Source organism: Stegodyphus dumicola, chromosome 9 (assembly GCF_044657685.1).
Source record: "Stegodyphus dumicola isolate Sdum_Otavi_A_Nest chromosome 9, ASM4465768v1".
NCBI classification, from domain to species: Eukaryota; Metazoa; Arthropoda; class Arachnida; order Araneae; family Eresidae; genus Stegodyphus; species Stegodyphus dumicola.
In genome coordinates this window covers 47873692-47893314 of record NC_140776.1, presented here as the reverse complement: position 1 = coordinate 47893314, position 19623 = coordinate 47873692, and the positions used below count along the sequence as shown (strand labels likewise).

Here is a 19623-nt window from a genome sequence, read left to right as displayed (position 1 = left end):
AGACAAATTTTTAATTTCTCAGTAAGTTTCTCATCAAATTTTATGAATTTAATATTTAGGCATAATTTGTGTCGTAGAGTCTAAATATGAAAAAATATCGATATATCATTTCAGTCCGATTTTGTGTCAAAATATCTATGTTAGAACAATGCTATATGTAAATGTAATATATATCCTAAGTCGCGCTTTCGAGACATGATAAACGCAAAATAAATTTCGTCAATTGGCCCAGTAGTACCGTGAATAAAAATAACGAATTGTAACAGCTTTTACTCAGAGTCGTAGCTAGTGTTTTCAGCGCCCAGGGACAACTGAAAATTTCGCGTCCCCTACTGCTTGCCAAGGATGGAAAACATTTAATTCTAAAATGTCGTAACATCAGTTTGGCGCCCCTTGGATTCTGCGCCCGGGAACAGATGCCCCCTTGCCCCCCTCTAACTACTCCCCTGCTTTTACTTCCAGAAATACAATATCCTTATGTCTTGTTATATATGTATAAGCAGGTATATCTGAGTCATAAGGTATTTTATCCCTCCTCTCTGCATGCCTTAACTGGAAGAATACTCGACGCGAATTCGAAGGGTCTAAGCCTTTGCTCATTCTTTATGTCTTCTGCTCCAAAAAACGTAATTACTCTGGCGGCCGAACTACAAGGTGGTGGACCACAATTCGTTACCACCATAATTTGGTCATTTTTTTCTTCTAATCCCCAATCGCCATTTAAAAAAAAAGAGAGATATATAAGGTATTTTCTCCCTCCTTTCCACATGCCTTCATGGTGTAATTGGAAGCATACTCGAACGCGTATTCGAGAATTCGAGAGATCTAAGCGAGGCCCGGCAAGGGATTGCTCATTTTTCATGTCTCCTGTTAAAAAAAAAAAAAAAAAAAAAAAAAAAAAAAAACCTTATGGTTCTAAAGAGTGACTTCTGATTTTTGAATCTACAAAAACTTAATATGGATTTTCTTTCTAAATTTCAAAAATAATAATGAAAGAACATTGCGTAATGCCCTCAGTGTTTATAAGCTGTTCACATGTGTAAATGTTTACATTTATTTTAGAAACGAACTCAGTATTGCGTTAGTTTGAATGACTAGGGGGGAAGTAAAACAAATTAATGGCAGAATCATAATAATTAGATAGATATCGCCAAGGAGCTCAGATATCGCCAAGGAGGTAAATATTGTATTTTCACACTGTTACATTTCACATTGTTACACATTGTTTCACGTTTCACATTGTTAGCGAAAAATGTAAGCAATAAAAATACCGTTAAGACTTATCATTGTAAAATTTATCAATATATCCCTATTATTTAAACATTATTTAATATTATACTTATCATTCAAAAATGACCATACAAAATTCTTTTTAAAGATCCTAGCAGCGCGATCGCGCTGTTGAGATTTTTATGTCAAGAAAACCCAGTACGTTTCGAACAGGTGGACAACTGACGATCCACTTGCAGTTGATAATGTGGGCACTTGATTTAAATCAAGTGCACATCGATGTAAAATAAGTAAAGCGCTATCGCGCCACTTGGTATTTCTCGACATAAAATAAAACAAGGTCTATTTCGGTCTTTTCGTACTCATTAATAGAAAGCGCAGTTGCGCTGTTTGAGATTCTTCGACAGCGTTTTTTCAATACCCCCCCCCCGGGACTCAAACGGTTAAGGGCAGACATCTGGTTCGCTCTTCGCTAAAAATACCTTTAAATTTATAGATTTTTTTAAATATTTTCCAGTGAAAAAAAAAAAAAATTAAACAATACTGAATTATTCTTCTGTTAAAACACGGCTGTAATTTCTCATTGTTTCTATACTACTTACAAACTACACCACTTTCCATACTACTTACAAACTACACCACTTTCCATACTACTTACAAAATACACCACTTTCCATACTACTTACAAACTACACCACTTTCCATACTACTTACAAACTACACCACATTCCATACTACTTATATCCATTCTTAAAAAATAGTTTCCTCATCTATCGCTTGGTTTTGTCGCGTGTAATTCTAGTACCGCTTCTGAACCACTGCAGGAAAGAAAGTTTAGTCCATAGTAGTGTATTCGTAGTGAATCTGCTGTTGTAACAATTTTCTAACTCATATTCCGTACTAGAACCACTTCTAAATTGCTACAAAAACGAGTGCTTTGTCCACATTAATGCATTCTTAGCGAAAATCTGTCTTTCTGTTCCGGAGATAATGGTCCAAATCTAAAATATAATGTAATGTATGACCAAATTTAAATTGAACAGCAATGTATTTGAATTACATGTCCTAAATTCCTAAATTCGAAACGTTTTAACCAGATATCGTGAGCTGTAGTGAAACTTCGAGAGGGCGCAATAATTCTTTCATTCTTATCTGCTTTCATCGATGAATATTTAAAAACTTTTGGGTGCTCATAGTATCGTCGTCTCTCTTTTAATGTTGTATTTACTTCCATTTGCATGCAATTATTTTTTATTCAGTTTGGCTAACGAGTCGTTCATAAGGTTAAATAGGCTATTAAAATACTAAGCATCTGTTTTTCCATTTTGAGGATATCATTTAACTGTCATCATTACTATTCTTATTAGTCTCCTGCAGAAGCTGCTGGATATTTCTTAATAGCTTTTATATGCTCGTAATTTCTGATGTAATTTTTCCTCTCGCACGTGGGTTATCATTAAGTCAACAAATGAAATGATTGTGCGTCGAAGATAGTAATTTGAGAAGACAATGCAGGTGCTCACTTATTCCGAAAGGACAAGCATCTGTCACAAAACATTAGTATCATTAATTGTTTCTTTATATCTATCAACCATTTTATTGCAATGAAATGGATTCTAATGTCATTCATTACTCCGATGTTTATCGAATTAGTAATACTACAAGAAATTAACTTCCCTCAGAGATTTACAAAAATATTTTGGTGTAGACATATTTGTATATTTTTACCAGCATGAAGCCTTGAAACAGAATTCATTAATTTAAAAATTTTTCTTTAGGTCTGAAAACTTTAAAAAGTAAGCATCGTTTAGAATTTCTTAAGTACTGGCGCAGTGGCAAGACGACTGAACACTATAGTCCAGGGATTCTCAACCGGTGGTACGCGTACCACTGGTGGTGCGCAAGAGAAAAATAGGTGGTACTCAAAGAAGTATTTTTAACTATTAAACTCAAAAATCTCGGGAGGTAAAAAAAATTGATAGAAATTTCCTGTGATCGAACTGGAACTGAAGGTTTAAAAATAATACACTTGCCAACTTTTGTCTGACCCGAAAAAAAATACTTTAAAGGCGTTTAAAATAAAGCTATTAAATTTTTATTGCATTTTTGCACAACATATTTGTGTGAGCAAAATTTTTTTTTCCATGTTATATTTAAAAATTAAATAAGAACAAAATTAAAAGTGGATCCTACTTTACGGTTAAAATTAAATGAAATAAGACCAGACACAAAGAAATTTGTCTCTCTTAAACAGCACCAAATTTCGCACTAAATTTTAGAATTATAGTATTATAACTTAAATTTTGATAATAAAAATAGTAATTTTTAATCTATAATATTTTTATGTATGCATATTTAATACAAATAGCCAATAGGTTGTGCAAATGGCAAAATATATTTATTTTTAATATTTCTATTGAGAAATTGAAAAATAATCATTGTAAAATGTAGCGGCGGTAATTAAGTTTTTCAGTTTTTATTTAGATTGTAAGCGTTAGTCAAAAAGTTGAGAACCGCTGCTATAGTCATTACTTTAGAATAGATGCTTCTTTTTTCTAAGCCATGACAACGACTGCTGAAAAAAAAAAGGATCGAATCTTCTAATTCGTTAAATTTCTCTAATTTCCTGTGTGCAGTGATAATGACACACATCGTAAATGAGGGAAGCGCGCTGCGACACTGAAGTGCCTAATTTAAAGTAACGGACCTTACTAACTCAGTCCGAGTTCAAATTGCGACGAACGGGCTGGCTGCATAGAAGTTTTCATAGTTTTCCCCATGTGTAACATGAATACAACCGAGGTTCTCTTAAACCTTTATCATGAAATCCTCCATGAAGGCATTCCTTCTCTTGGGTAGGTATTCCCTACAAGCTTATTCGCCGCTTTTTCGGGTGGCACAGACTGTCCTTCAACATGAATAGAAAGACTTATATCTTTGATAAGCAAGTAGACCTTGTTTATCAATTACGAAGTTTTCAAATAAATAAAATTCAATGATTCGTTTCCTCAAGGGCTCTACCATTCGTAATTATTAATTTACGTCGAACATACCCAATCACTAGATTCTAATATCTAGATTATGATCATGCATTTTTTCTGCTTAGAAAGCAATACAGACATATCGGGTGGTTATAATTAAACTTCCCCTACAAAAGGCATCCTACAGCGCAAATGGGTGAACGGAATGCAACGAAATTTTATATATGGGCTATACACGAAATGCGCTCACGGAATTTCGAAAAAAAAATTATTCCAAAATGTCCACCAAAGGGCGTCTTTTCGGGAAAACATGAAATTTAACACAATAAATGACCAAAACGGAATACGAAAACAATATTAACATTTATTGGCTAGTTTTTGATCACCTTGTCTTCGAACCACATTAAGTAAATGAGAAACAAAAACAGTTCATTTTACAGACACAAGAACAGATTAGGACGAAATTGCGCAAGAGGAGCAGTTGTTTATCGTGTCCAGGACGATGTAGGGAAAGGTGCTCCACGTGATCACCCTCATTCGCCTGCAAAATTTAAATTCGATGGACAGTGTGTTCAACAGCAGATCCTAACTGATCAGTTGTGAGGTTTCGCACATGAAGCGTTATGGAGTTCTTTAAGTCATTCAACGTCGCAACACGTCCACGATACACCGGACTTTTTAAATAGCCCTCATAATCAGAAATCGCATGGAGTTAGATCCGGCGAACGTGGTGGCCATGGATTAGGAAAGGAGCGACTAATAACACGTTCCTCTGTGAAGTACTGGAGCAATAGCGCCTTCGCCATGGATATGTGCAGGTGCACCATCCTACATGAAAATGGTCGATGTAAGGACAAGCCTTTGCTGTAGTTGCGGCACAAGAAACGTCTGCAGCATGTCATGGTACCGACGGCCCGTAACGGAACATGTGACAGGCCCACGTTAACCGATTTTCTCAAAGAAGAATGGTCCAAGGATGAATGTCGCCGTGTATCCACACCAGACAGTGACCTTCGGAGTCTGTAGGAGAATTTCAGTGTGGATCCGTGAATTTTCCTTAGCCCAAATGCGGCAATTCTGTGTGTTGACTGTTCCATTGAGGTAGAAATGAGCCTCATCGCTCCACAGAATATTCCAAGGTCATGACAGATCAAGAGTCTGTTGAGAAAACTGACTGCGAATAAGAAACGTTGTGGCTTGCCCCTATCAAGCAGCTCCTGGGTATGGCTAATCTGGTATGGGAAGTAGTGCATTATGATTCTGAATACTTTTTGGACGGTGCTATAAAAACAGCCTGTCTGTCGAAAAACTTCACGTGCTGTGAACTCTGATGTCTGTGACTGTGCGTCAACAGCTGTCTTGACGGCATCAACAAGTACCGGTGTCTCACGTTTATGGCTTCTTCCAGGTTGAACTCCTAATTTCCCCGTTTCTTCAAATCTCTTAATCATGGCTCGGATACTTTCAGTAGACATTGGTCCAAGCCATAGGTTCTTTCTACGACGAAATTCACGAGTTGCAGCAGAAGCATTTCCCTTGTTTTCGTAAAACAGCTTCACCAATATCACACTTTAAACTAAAAAGACTGGCATTAGTACAGCCGAAAACATCAACTCAAACATGACAACGTCTGCAAACATTTTGTACCCTAACTTGTTTTGAAGAAAGCTTCCTCTTCTTCACAAGCATGCAAATATCTCGACATTTTTCTCCTACAACTGACAGCTTTTCCTGGTTTTGCATTTTATTACCCACAATTCTTCTTCTGGATTACTAATATTGCTTCTGTATTCCGTTTTGGTCGTTCATTGTGTTAAATTTCATGTTTTCCCGAAAAGGCGCCCTCTGGTGGAAATTTTAGATTTTTTTTTTTTTTTTTTTTTTTTCCGAAATTCCGTGAGCGGATCTCGTGTATAGCCCATTTACAAAATTTCATTGCATTCCGTTTGCGCTGTAGGATGCCTTTTATAAAGGAAGTTAAATTGTAGCCACCCGGTATATTAATCTCCATTATTTTTTAGACTCATTACATGCACAATTGTTGTTTTTACTTCCTTGTACGAAGTAAACAAAGTATTGTAATCACGAAATATTCCGGGTATCATATTTCAACAAACCGCTTTCGAGTACAATTTAACGATCCTTTTGCAGGACATCTGTATGTAAGGACAGAATAAAAGACTCTTTTCCCCCAAATGAATAATAAAATTGATTTTAAATGGATTCAGAAGAGTTTTTTTCCGTGGCGTCTGTACGTACCTATGTATCTCGCATAACTCAAAAACCAGTGACTTCGGAACGTTGACATTTTGTGTAGGACTGCTATAACATGCAGTTGTGCACCTCCTACTTTGGTTGCAGTCGGCTGCACCAAAAGTAGATAAATATATATATTTATATATCCACTCTGTTACTCGGCTGAGTGAGCTCAGTTCTTTTATTCTCATATATTAGTAAATTGTGCACTTTTTGCTTAAAAATGATTGAATTACGTTGTTATTATCTTCCGGTTACGGTTTTTATGCCTTTAGTTAATCTGCATGGAATATTTGTAGAATTATCAACAATTTAAAAATTATTTAAATGCTGCTAAGCCAATTTTTTTTCCATAGCAGCCATATTTTTTTTACATTTGAAACTTAGCAGAGTAGTGAACTAAGTCTCTGTACCTTTAGTGTCTTTTTGGCGAGTGGAACCAAAAGGAAATTTTTAGTTTTGTGGACCGAAAAATCTGCCTTCTTGCTGGCTAGACGAGTTGCTTGTTTTTGCATAGAAACTATAATTGTAATTGTAAAAAATGTTTTCTTAATTGTTTTAAAAGTGTTTGGTGTTTTATATTTTTCTATATCTTTCAATTTTTAAGTAACACTTAAGGACCAGCGCTGGGAGAACAAAGCCCAGTCACGGGACCAGACCCACTGAAATAGATCGTCGCCACCGGCCCGCGTATTTTCAGCATTTAAGCCTAATTTAAAAAAAAAAATCGTATAAAATCAGCATTTTTATACTATGACTTCAATTTTTGAAGTTGCGTATTTGATGTACTTCTTTTTAATGTGAATTAATATAAAGAATATCACATTAAGAGAAATAAATTAAACAGGCAAAATACTAAAATCATAACTATACACGCAGAAATAAATACTATTAACATGAAAAAAATTACAAATACGAAATTAAATAAAAATATTAAACAAGAATTACCTGTAGGTAATTAAATTCCAATTTAAAAATTCTGCTGTGTGGGAAATAACTCAAAACAAGGATCGACACACAGTCCTACATTGCATATTTCGCACTCAAAATAAGTTGTTTTCTTTCGCTTTTCCTTGGTTTTAGCGCACACAGCGCATCTTTCAAAAGACGCTCAGAAATATTTCATCCTCAAACTCTGTGTGACATCAGATTTATATATTAGATAACTTCCTGTTTTTCTAAATCGAAAACAGCGTCCACGATGACCTGAAAGTGATCAAGGAAAGACCCCCACTGGCGGGATATCCGTTACTGATCACGTCAATATATACATTATATATAATTACATTATATGTAAAGTAAATATATTATATACCAAAATATAACGCCTGTGTCATTATACATAATGACCTCTTTCCTGATAAATGCGAGCAAGATGTCGAGAAAGCTGATAGTCTTCTACCTTTTGTAATAATCTTGTAATGTTACTTTTTAATTAACCAAGAAAGCTTATGTTAAGTTTAAAAAAATAGAAAACAAACAAACAAACAAAATGCTAACGAAATAAACAAAAACGCCTGTACCTCTTTAATTCACAGGCGCACTTATAAAGAGCCGTGATTTCCAGTTTGTTTATTTCAATAAATGTCTCAAAACCAGAAGCACAAAACAGAAACTATTGTCAGTACATGAAGGTCAAATACCGTATGAATCAACCCATGTGAAAACAATTTCCACTTAGCTCCATTTACTGGCTTTTAAATATTCAAATAAATCGTTCCGTTTTAATGCCGCGTATACGTGACGCTGGGCTTGTAGGAGCAGAATCGTTGCGTCTCGTATATGGGACGCTGGGCTGGTAGGAGTGGAATTGCTGCGTCGCGTATACACGAGGCTGGTCCCGAACGGGTTAAGATACTTTGAGTTTTTATTTATTTTGCCTTGCCGCAAAGTGAGAACTGAATTAATTGAATGAGAAATATATGTCTAATGAAATAAGTTTAAATGAAATGTAGGAAAAAATGCGTGCACTTTAATATTCCGTACAAGGAAGTCATGTGGTGTACACATTAGATTTTTTATTAACAAGAGAACTCAACTAAGCATATTAATACTTTCGATCATTGTATCAATAATATGAGCCAGTTTCCGCTTATTAAGACTTTTATAAAGATCTCACGATGAATTAATTTGAATAATGGAAACGATCAACTGTATCATAGGGATTTATTTCAGTCTCGTATGTAACAAGAACAAAAATTAAATATGAAGGTAGGCCCTTTTCCTTTCTGCAAGATTTTCTATATGCAACCTTACCCCAATTCCGCATAAAACGGAAACGAAGCATTGAGACTTCATAATCGATTACAACGTGCAAAGTACAATATATCAGCTATTCCCCATCGATGGTGAAAGGACAGTCTGTGCCATCCGAAAAAGCGGCGACATTTTGAGAGTAATCTTTATCCTTATATTTCAAACCAATCCTTCAGTACAGTTTAATCACATTTCTGGCAATATAAGTTACTTTAACATTGTCATAATATAGTATAAGAAGTGAACAAAATTCTCGAACTATCGTTTTGCAAATTTACCTTATGGACTCTTCTACAAAATAGCAAATGTTTAATGTTAACTTAACTCCAAAAATTATCATGATATTAATCAATCTTTATGAAAACTTATTCTTCCAGACTCTTCTACAAAAATGACAAATATAAACCTTGGTTTAATATTAACTACGGAGTGTAATTGCATATTGAGGAAATACTGATATATGCTTTCTTCATACAGAAACAAATATTTTGTTTCGAATACGGAGAAACCTAAGTTTATCTCTTCAGTTTCTTATTACTTCAACTGATATTAAAGCAAGCTCGAATTTTACTTACCTTTAATACAATCCTCATCAAAATTGAAATGATACAGACGAAATAAAACTTAGCTGTTCCTTATTGCAAAATTATTAAAAACAATTTATGCAACTATTGTTTAAAATAAATTACTACGTTTGCCACTTGATCAAAATCAAAATATTGAATTTATAGAAGACAAATTTATATAAATTTGATAATTAATAATATAAAGTCAAATTTCTATAAATTTGATAATAAATAATATAAAGTCAAATTTATAGAAATTTTAAAATGGCGGGAATATTATTTCTCCTGTTTTGAAAAAAATGTTATCTTTAATATGGTGTTTATTCACCTTTGACCCATGCAAGCCAGACATTCTTGATTTCACTGTTAGTTCAAGACTTGTGGAAATGCACACCACTTTACTGAAAGCATCCTTTTAAGATCCTTTGATCCTGAATTTTGCTGACACAGTGAGCCTATAATGCACTACGAGTTTTGATCTGCATATCTGGATGGGATGTCGGAGGCCACTGGTAACGTTAAAAGTGAAATGAAAGACCGTAGGCATAAGATGGAAAGCTGAAAGCTGAATTGAATGCACGTATTCACTAAATGAAACTATGTATATATATACGCACACACACAGATTGCGTTGTTGAAAAGCAAAGTCCTACCTTTGAAAATAAAAGTTAAAGTGACAGACGGAAAAACAATCGAGTATCAATGCGAGGAGTTCTACCATCTGGCATTATGACACAACTTTTTTGATCTCTTGACAATGCAGTCAGCTGTAGAATTATGCGCAATTAGAAACTGCAACGATTTCAGGATAGATGGGGTTAACCATATTATTAAAGAAGTAGTACGAATAGCTTAAAATGCATTTATGTCCAAATTATATATCCCAAAATAACGATATTCCGTGAAATATCCAATCGATGTAATTCGTGTTTGCTGGGGATGTGCGAAAGAAAGTCTAATTATTACTATCCAATGAAAAGTGATTAAACGATTTCTGATATGCAAATCAAGGCGTTACGTCATCTGATGGTGAATCAAGAGCTCTGCGCAAAATGAATAACTGAGTGAATTTCTACAACATATCATCTGATTTCAATGTGTAAGAGCTCAAAAAAGATTTATTATGTCTCCCTCGCATCATTTGAAAGAATCTGTGAAACGGAGAATCATCAATCGTTTTAGAAGCTGGGCAGATAATCGTTAAAGCAGTGAGATATAATAATATTTCAAGACAAACAGTCTCTGCAGTATGAAAACAATTTCAGAACTCTGGAACTGTTGTAAGAAGGCCGGGAGAAGATCCCTTAAACTTAAACGAATCGATATATGGCAATAACTGCCTGTCGTAACAGGAAGTCTATTGCTCGGCAATTAAGGGCACATTGAAAAACTGTCTTTCTTCACTATAGAAGATATCGCTTTAAATGGCAAAAAGAATATCAGAACTGAAGTGAACGCATATTCTCTTTATGTTTCAAACGAGTCAGGAACGCGAAGGCTTCTATCGAGATTATAGAACGTGACAGTTTCGGTAATGCAGGTGTGGTGGTATGGGAATTTTCAACAGCAAATCTGTGACCAGCCAGAGGTATCGAGATGAGGTCTTAGAACATCATGCAAGACTTTCCCGAGGTTGAGACAAAGCTGACTTTATATTTATTAATGATAATGCTCGTCCACATTCAACAACCCTCATTGAAGAAATCCTTGACAGTGAAGACATAAGTGTTGCCAACAAAATTTCTTGATCTTAATCCGCTAGAGAACTTATAGGACTACTTTCGAAAAACTGTTTCACAATCCTCCTGGACATGTAAATATTTCGCATCGCTAGAGGAGTGGAACTTAGTAATCCAAATTGTGGTAATCCAAGCTTAGTAATTCAAACAATGGCATTATGGCCAACATGAAAACACGTTGTGATACATGTGTACAAGTCAAGGGAGATCATATTCCATATTAAATTCATAAGATTTTCCTTTTTTTCGTAAATTATACTTTTTTCTAAACCCTCTTTGTAACATAGTATTACCATTTTCATTGTTTTATGCTACAGTTTCATATCATATGCTGTACTCTCCCTTGTTTTTATGTACGAGTACTATGATGTTATGTGTCACTCCACACAAATTCATGAAATTATATGTTCCATTTTCCAAAAAATCCATGAATTCATGCTTGCAAATGTAATTTTAGACGAAAATGTATAATCATGTACGTTTAGTTCATGATTATGTTGAAGTTATTTAGATTCTTAGGTATTATACAGTCCACCTTCGATGAGTCCAAACTGAAAGGAACAGAAAAAGTTTCGGGTGGTCAAGAATTCTATTTATCCAGAAAAATTAATATTAACTCCGAATTTCAAATATTAATAGTCAGTTCAAAATTTCGAAATTCCAATGACGAAATTCTGCATCGTTGCAGAATTTGAAAAAAATGGTCCTTTGCATACATAAAATACGAACTACAAAATGTTACCTTGAAACAAATCAATTACTTTTGTTTTAAATTTGTAAGTTTTCAGTGTAAATTGTAGAGTCATTAGGTTAATTGGAAGCAGAAAAGATGAAAAATATGCAACCGCCTTCGCCGGGAATCGAACCACGGACCTCTGGAATACCGGCCCAGCGTGCTACCGTTACACCACGAAGGCACGCTAGGGAAGTGGGAGAAATACCTTATATACTCCCTTTTTTAAAGGGCGACTAGGTTTTTTAGGGGACCTAGTCTCCAAATCCTGGGTGCGGAGAATCATCATCCACAACCCTTTTAGTTCTGGCGCCACTTGTAGAGTCATTAGGTTAACTGGAAGCAGAAAAGATAAAAAATATGCAACCGCCTTCGCCGGGAATCGAACCACGGACCTCTGGAATACCGGCCCAGCGTGCTACCGTTACACCACGAAGGCGCGCTAGGTATGTGGGAGAAATACCTTATAAAATAATACAAATATTGTTGAAAACTATTTCCAGAATGAAATCATATTTTTAAAATATAATCAAGCATTTTGTTGTTTTCTCCAAATAAGTTTAAAACAATCTGATGTGGCTAGCACATGACCTCCCACCAATCGCAACAAGCATCACTTCTGGTTGATAGTTTGTAAATAAAGTCTAATTTGTTGTTCCAATAAATAGAAAGGTCTCTAATGTGAAACTCTGGATTGTATTTTATTAGGTATAATTGGCTGTGTGTAAAAATTGAGTTTTTCTGAGTTTTATTAAGACAGCCAAATGTTTGTCCCTTAATTTCTTTTTATAAAAATTGCATTTTATTGGGCAGTTGAATAACGTATTATAATGTCCCGTGTTCTTTGTTATCCTAAACTGAGCTCGACGTTATAAAACTCATTAAAGAATTATTCTTAAGCTACGACAAAGTCAGGAAAAGGAAGTAAAGAACCATATATTAACTCAAAAAAGTTCACAGGTGGCACCAAGTCGTGCTTACAAAAGCCGGCACTTCTGGCTTAACTCGAAAAGTAATGAATAACTCAAAATTAAATAAAGTTAAATTTAACCTAACGGCTTCTCAGCTTAACTATCGCGCAGGCTGGCTCTGACTCGAAAGTCGGCGTAAGCAAGCCTAATGGCAAGAATAGCTCAATCCCACAGAAGTCTAATCGTAAGGAAATCAAAGATAGTAACGTGGCCTTCAGGCAGGTAGGACACGCTCTGATTTTACCTTCCAAAAATTTCCTTTAAATATTAACTTTTTTCCACCTCATTTGAATGCACACGCACTATATCATTTGCATTGTAGAGTTGAAATCAAGAGCAATAGGAAAGATTGCTTAAACATAAATTAACTGTTAAGTAAATTAAATAAATCCCTACAGTACAATTTAATTGGTTTTTAATTAAAGAAAATTATGTGTGCATAATACATTTAAAGTAAATACTTTGAAATGAATACCATAATTTAATTTATTTCTACGTTATTTTTAAAGTGTCAACAAATCTAAATTCATTTTGTTCTACAAGTATATCGCCATGATATTTAGGTATCACTAAACAATGCACTTTAATTTTGAAATTAACAGTTGAATAGTGACTGCCATGCGTTCCACGATTACTAAGAATTAAAGCAGCAGGATATTATTTTAGGTTAAATTCTTGTTATAATATCACTTCTGGTTTATCATATACCAGAAGTGTAGTCTGGTAGTGAAAATGTAACATTTTATTCGCACTCATGATTGTATAGGCATCTGGAATACCGGCCCAGGTTTATACGAATGTTTATACGAATTTTAAATACCAAACTTGAAAAGTTCTGGATTATATCAAAACATATTTTTTTCACGAAATTCTGTTCAGAGCTTCAAGTAAACTATCACTATTGGTTTATCAGTTTTAACCGAAACCTAATTTCCATTAATATAAATTCTTATATACTAAAATTAAAAGGTTTAGGATAATATTTTAATATAGTTTTTCATAAAAAACTGTTACGGGCTGAAAGTATCACTTTGAGTTGTTATAGGCTTCAAGTAAAGTGTCACTTCCGTATTTTAGATCAACTCTCTATATGAATGCAAAACGCTTAAGTACGGAAAATAGAAAATTTCGGGAGTTTGATATGAGAATTATCGTGATCCAAAGTTCCTCACACATATACAGAAGGTGTTCATACATTTTTGTAACGATTTTGATTTTCTCCTTGAATTTAAATATTTATTTTAAAATACAAACGTGACTGGCATCAAGTTTGAATAAGACTTAATTATCGTCTGCAGTATTAAAAATATTTTTTTTCTTTAAAATGTCGCTAAAAAATAAACAATGGATCGAAGGCTGTATTTTTCACTCTCCGAAGAGAAATGCTCTTATTCAGTTATTAAAAAAAAGATGTGAAAAGCATGGTTTTAGTATTTCTACACGTAAAATAAAAGACATAATTAATATGAAAGGAAAGAAACGTCAAATTTTACATCTGACTGGGAAAAAGGCAAAAAATGCATGCCCAGCAAAGGTACGTACAGCTCTTATTAAATCTCATGTTTTAAAGGAAAATCCAGCCCTCCAGATGCTATGGCAAAATCTTTAAATATATCGATAGGAACTGTGAAGTTATAAAATCTGATTTAAATCTAATTAAAAAAACATTATTAATCGCCTAACGCAGAAACATGTTTTCAGCGGACTATGTGCAGATTGCTGTATGAAAATTATTTGGTAGGTGAAAAATGGAAATATATAGTTACAAATGATGAGGCTTGGATATACTTATCTGATTGCAATAGAAAAAGATCCGTTTACTATCGAAAAAGAGGAGAAAAAGACTTAATATGTTGGTTCAGAGAAAACAAGGAAATTTTTTCTAAAGTTTTTATGATTATTACTGGATTCTGTTATAATCGAAAACTTAAAATAAAGAAAGTCGAAAAAAATGTAGAAATTCATTCGTATTAGTATCAGAAATATGTTTTAACGCCTAAGAAATTTCATCTCTTTATCCATACAATCTTCACTGTTAAGTTCCATCAGGATAAGGCTCCAAGCCATACCTCTAAATCTACTGCTCTATTTTTTGAAAATTGAGACATGAAACTGGAATGGAAGCTATTCCCTTTAAATGCATCCCATTCAAGGTCCCCTGATATGTCTTCTATGGATTACTGCGCATTTGGACTTTTACAACAAGCTTTTTATAAGCGGCATCCCAAAACATTGGATGAGCTCTGGAAGATTGTGAAGGAGAAGTGGAATAAAATCAGACTTGATGCTTTAAGTAAAGGACTTGGAAAGGTTTTAAGAAAAGGACTATCTTGGAAATCAAGATGTAATATGATAGTTCAACAAAAGGCTATCATATTGAACTTATTAGAAAATAAAAGTCTAAGGTTTGTTTATATATAAATCTTTACAAAATCATTACAAAAATGTGTGAACACCCTCTGTACAAAAATATTAGCATACAGACAGACAGATAAACATCATTGTAAAAATAGTCAAAATGTGTTGTGCGGACGCTAATTTGTGTTTACTCACTGAAAACTTTCTATAGAATTTTCTGAACCGAAAACCTTACTTCCCTTAATTATGTATATAGGTAGGCATGAGGTAAAATCTGTGTCTTTTGCTTAACTTCGCATGTTCTCAATGATTTTTACCTATTTTATTATTACTGCTTATTTCAGGATAATGTTCAGTTGTCACTTCTAATCGAGTGAGAAAGACTCGGAAAAATATTCTTTTCCTTTCCAGTACTTGTCTTTTAAACTTCACACAAATAAGGACTTGTGTATTACAGCAGAAATTTTAAGTGAATTACCTAATGAAGATAATAAAACATACAAATCAGAATAGATATAGTTCATTTTATAAAAAATGTTTCAATTCAGTAGTGTTTGTTTCTGATCCTCCTGATACTGCACAAATTCCAGATTAGGCTAACGAATTTTATCTTGGCCATGACGAAACCTATCGTGACCTTGATCTGTCGCTGCATGGCAGCACCACATAAATAACAATGCAATTTTGCCCTACTCCTTGCCGATTAATGAAATCCAAGACTTTGGGGGCAACACCAAAGGTCTCCGATTTTCCTCTCGCTACCACCAACTCCTTGAGGAGAATTTTGACTTCAAGGCATTTTAAATCGTATCCTCATACTGGAAAGACACTATGTATTTGTAAACACCCGTAACTTCTCTGCCCTTCGAAAAGTAGGCCCAGCGATATATCATGTCAAATTAGGAGTCTAGAGCCAACATAGTAGCATAGCTGTTTTAAGGATATTATTTTTTATGAACAATTAAGTAAAGATTTTTTATACATATATTACATATTTCTTATTTTGTTTATATAATGTGCTATGTCTTAAAGATACCCATTTTCAGTCCAAAGGGGCAATTTTTCCAGAAGGACTATTGATTGCGTTTTGGCATTTTGCGTCGATTCACGATAAGCGTTGTTTCACTTTTCAAATTGTTGCCACCAAATAGTATCGCTCTGTATTATATTTAAAGAAATTATAAATAATGAAGAATCTGCATGAATGTATATATGTTTCTCATTGCGATAAAACAATTGCATTGTGATAAAACAACGGTACCTAGAGCCATCAAAATTTGAATAACGTAATCTTCCATAGAATATGGGCATGTGGAAGCTCTAATTCGAATTTGAAATTTGTTTTATTATCGATTTCATATTCTGTAACACTTCAACGAATTTTTGATTAACAAACTAAACGATTTCAAAGAGAGTAATAGAAACACTGTACGGGGGAAAAAAATTTATATCTCCAGTGCGCCAGACTCTGTATAGGAAATTCTAAAGATATGCTCATTTTAAAATTATTTTGCTACATGACTGTTGAACTGAATTTTATGGTTTAAATCCGAAGAACATGATATTTAGTAAATAAAGGTAACACGCAAAATGTTAAAAAAAAAAAAATCCTTTGGACGTAATTTAAAATCTAAAACCTTTCAGATTTTTATTATATATAGTATATATATATTATTATCATTATTATTTTACAATTCACCTTTTCGAAGGAAATCTTTTCGAGGTGTTCTTTGGTTTCAATTTGTGGTAAATCATGTCTGAAGTAAATAATAAACTAGCGTTACTGCTCAACAACAATGTATAAGCTATTTCAATTTTCGTTTCACTACAGAAGTGCGTTGTTCACTACTCACTATGCGTACTAGATAAATGCTTCAGTACTGTAGAAGTGTGAAGTTCTTGGCAATATTTTAGAACAAATACTATTTTATACTACAAATATCAGAAGTAACACTGATTTCTGATGTCCTATAATCGACAGATTGTAAAAATTTTAATTGTGCATATTATATATATGCTTCTCTCTGCATCCACAACAAATTCTTACGGTAGTGATGGAATTTTAGAGTATCGTGTAAATCGCAAAGTACTATATTTCTGTTTTTAATTTTAACGAAACAGTAATACATTTTTGCCAATATTTTGGAATTTTTCTAACGTTTTACTTTAAAAAAATACAAATACAAACGTCAAAACGTTTAAAATTGAAATTTCTTTTAATTTGATTTAAATTTTGTTTATTTGTCTTAGTTTTACGAGTTGGCAACAGTAGATAATTTTATTTAAGAAGAGAAGGAAAATATTTTTCTATGTTTTCGGTTAACTTTATCTGAAAAATTCAGATAGCACTTTCTTTTCTTTTTTGTTACGTATTTATTACTTAATAATGTTCACATATCATTCTATAACTATGTCGCCATTTTCGATAATTACATCTCTATTCAAATCAAGGGGATCACGAAAAATTTCATCTGATCCCTCTGCCTAAAAAACGAAAATAGTTAGTGATAAAATATTTTATCTAAAATAAGATTAGAACTGTTTTATAAAATACTTGACAGATATCTCACCAAAAATCAATAAATAAAAACAAGTAGAGATTATTATCTAGAAGCAAATATTTTGAGCTTTAAAATTCGAAATAGAGAAAAATATGCATATTATTAGATTTTGAAATTATATCTCAGATTTACTGCATGCTACGTTTCGTACTAATTTTCATATCTTAGCACATTTCTCCGAAATGAAAACTTTAAATTAGAAAAAGCAGTAAACTTTCAAGACTTGAATTTTTTCTACATTTTAATAAAGTTAATTTCACCAAGCCTGCTTTTATATTTTCTTCACTGGAAACTTTTCTCATTAAAGATAGCTTTTGAATTTTAAATAAATTTAATAATCTCATGAGAGACAGTTTGATAATAAACTGTTCCTTCTATATTTTTTAAAGGCAACAAAAGTAAGTATAGGTACTTTTTAGAGAATGCGAGTTTTGTTACCAATGAGACTTAACTTTCAAGGATATTTCAAAAATGCGTCTGGTACTTAAATTCGGAAAACTTTAATACCATTCTTTTTATACTATTTTAATTCATTATATTCCTCACAAAATAATCAAATATGTTTAAACGTTAGCAATAAATACTTGTGAAATAGAATCTGCGATGGTTTGTTTCTTTGTGTAATTTCTGTAAATATCAAAAGATTAGAATTTCGATTTCTCATTGGTATGTTAGCAAGCTGTGATTTTGAAGAATATTATCAGTATTTGTTTGTATAACACTAAACAAAAAGCAGATAATTTGTAAATTCTCTCAGATAGTAGTGAAATTCTCATCATAGTAACTCAAGTAATAATCCCTGATTTTATAGAACAAATCTGCCATCTTCAATATCAATAATTAAACTGATGTGTAAATAAAATAAAGCATGTATAAGCTAAATATGCATTAAGAAAGATAATAAGAAATTACATATTAATTCTTAATTTAGTGATTCGACAGCTTACTTACCGTCGTGAATATGAGGGCATAAAGAGCGTCCTTCCCGTCTCATCAATGTCATCTGCTGTAATATAATGGAAGGTAACAGACTAACCATAGGAAGTCTCTTTCATATTTAATGGTTAGAACAGTACATACATACACACACACAAGAGTCCAATTTGTTCGGCTAGCTGTAGGGCTGTGATCGTAATCATGACGAGAAGGTCATGATCCTTTCCGCTCGGCTCTGTGTGGGTCAGTTTGTTTTGATGCCGTGAAACTGAAACTAAGCGATTAGTATTTCAATATATGACGTCACTAAGTAAATGTACTTATCATTACTCGTCGCTTTTAGTATTATTTACTATTGACTTTTAAATCATTACTTGACATTTTTTTCAATATTTCCCTCATTAAATGAGATGATTCTTTTTTGTAAATGTTTTCTTTTATATATGAATGTATCATAATCATATACAAGAGAGCTGAAGATTTGTACAAGCTCCGAATAACGTTTTTAATCCTGTCGTAATGATACAAACAGGTGTTTTTTAAGAACCAGGTGCAAGCAGAAAAAAAAAAAAAAAAAGAAAATCTGAAATGTTTCAGTTTGTCAGCCATATCTGAAATGTTTCAGATTTTAAATTACGTCCAAAGGGGCGTTTTTTTAACATTTTGTGTGTTACATTTATTTATTAAATATTACGTTCTTCGCACTTAAACCAAAAAATTCAGTTCAACAGGATTATCAACAGGATAATCAAAAATTTGTTAAAGTTTTACAAAATAAGAAATCTATAATAAAACAAATTCCAAATTTCAAATTTGGTCTTCCATATGCTCATATTCGTAGGAGAATTACGTCATTCAAAATTCGATGGCTCTATGTTTTATCACAGTGCGAGAAATATACATATATTTAAGCAGATTTTTCATTATTTAATTTCTTTAAATATAACATGGAGCGATAATACTTTGTGGCAACAGTTTGAAACGTGATTCGTCATTTGTAGTGAATTGACGCAAAATCGCAAAAACGAAAACAATG

The 19623-nt window shown here is 33.2% G+C and overlaps 1 protein-coding gene across 2 annotated transcripts in view; it reads right to left on the bottom strand.

The window, feature by feature from the left end:
- LOC118193420 (beta-1,4-galactosyltransferase galt-1-like) overlaps positions 1-18813 on the bottom strand; it is a 67772-nt gene extending 48959 nt beyond the window's left edge. Inside the window, exon 1 of one of the 2 annotated variants that reach the window (XM_035364506.2) lies at positions 18603-18813. The gene's annotated coding sequence lies outside the window, so the exon portion shown is untranslated. Of the gene's footprint in view, positions 1-9617; positions 9916-18602 lie in introns of those variants that run through there. The other variant, XM_035364507.2, reaches the window with a different exon arrangement.
- Positions 18814-19623: the final 810 nt, after the last annotated feature.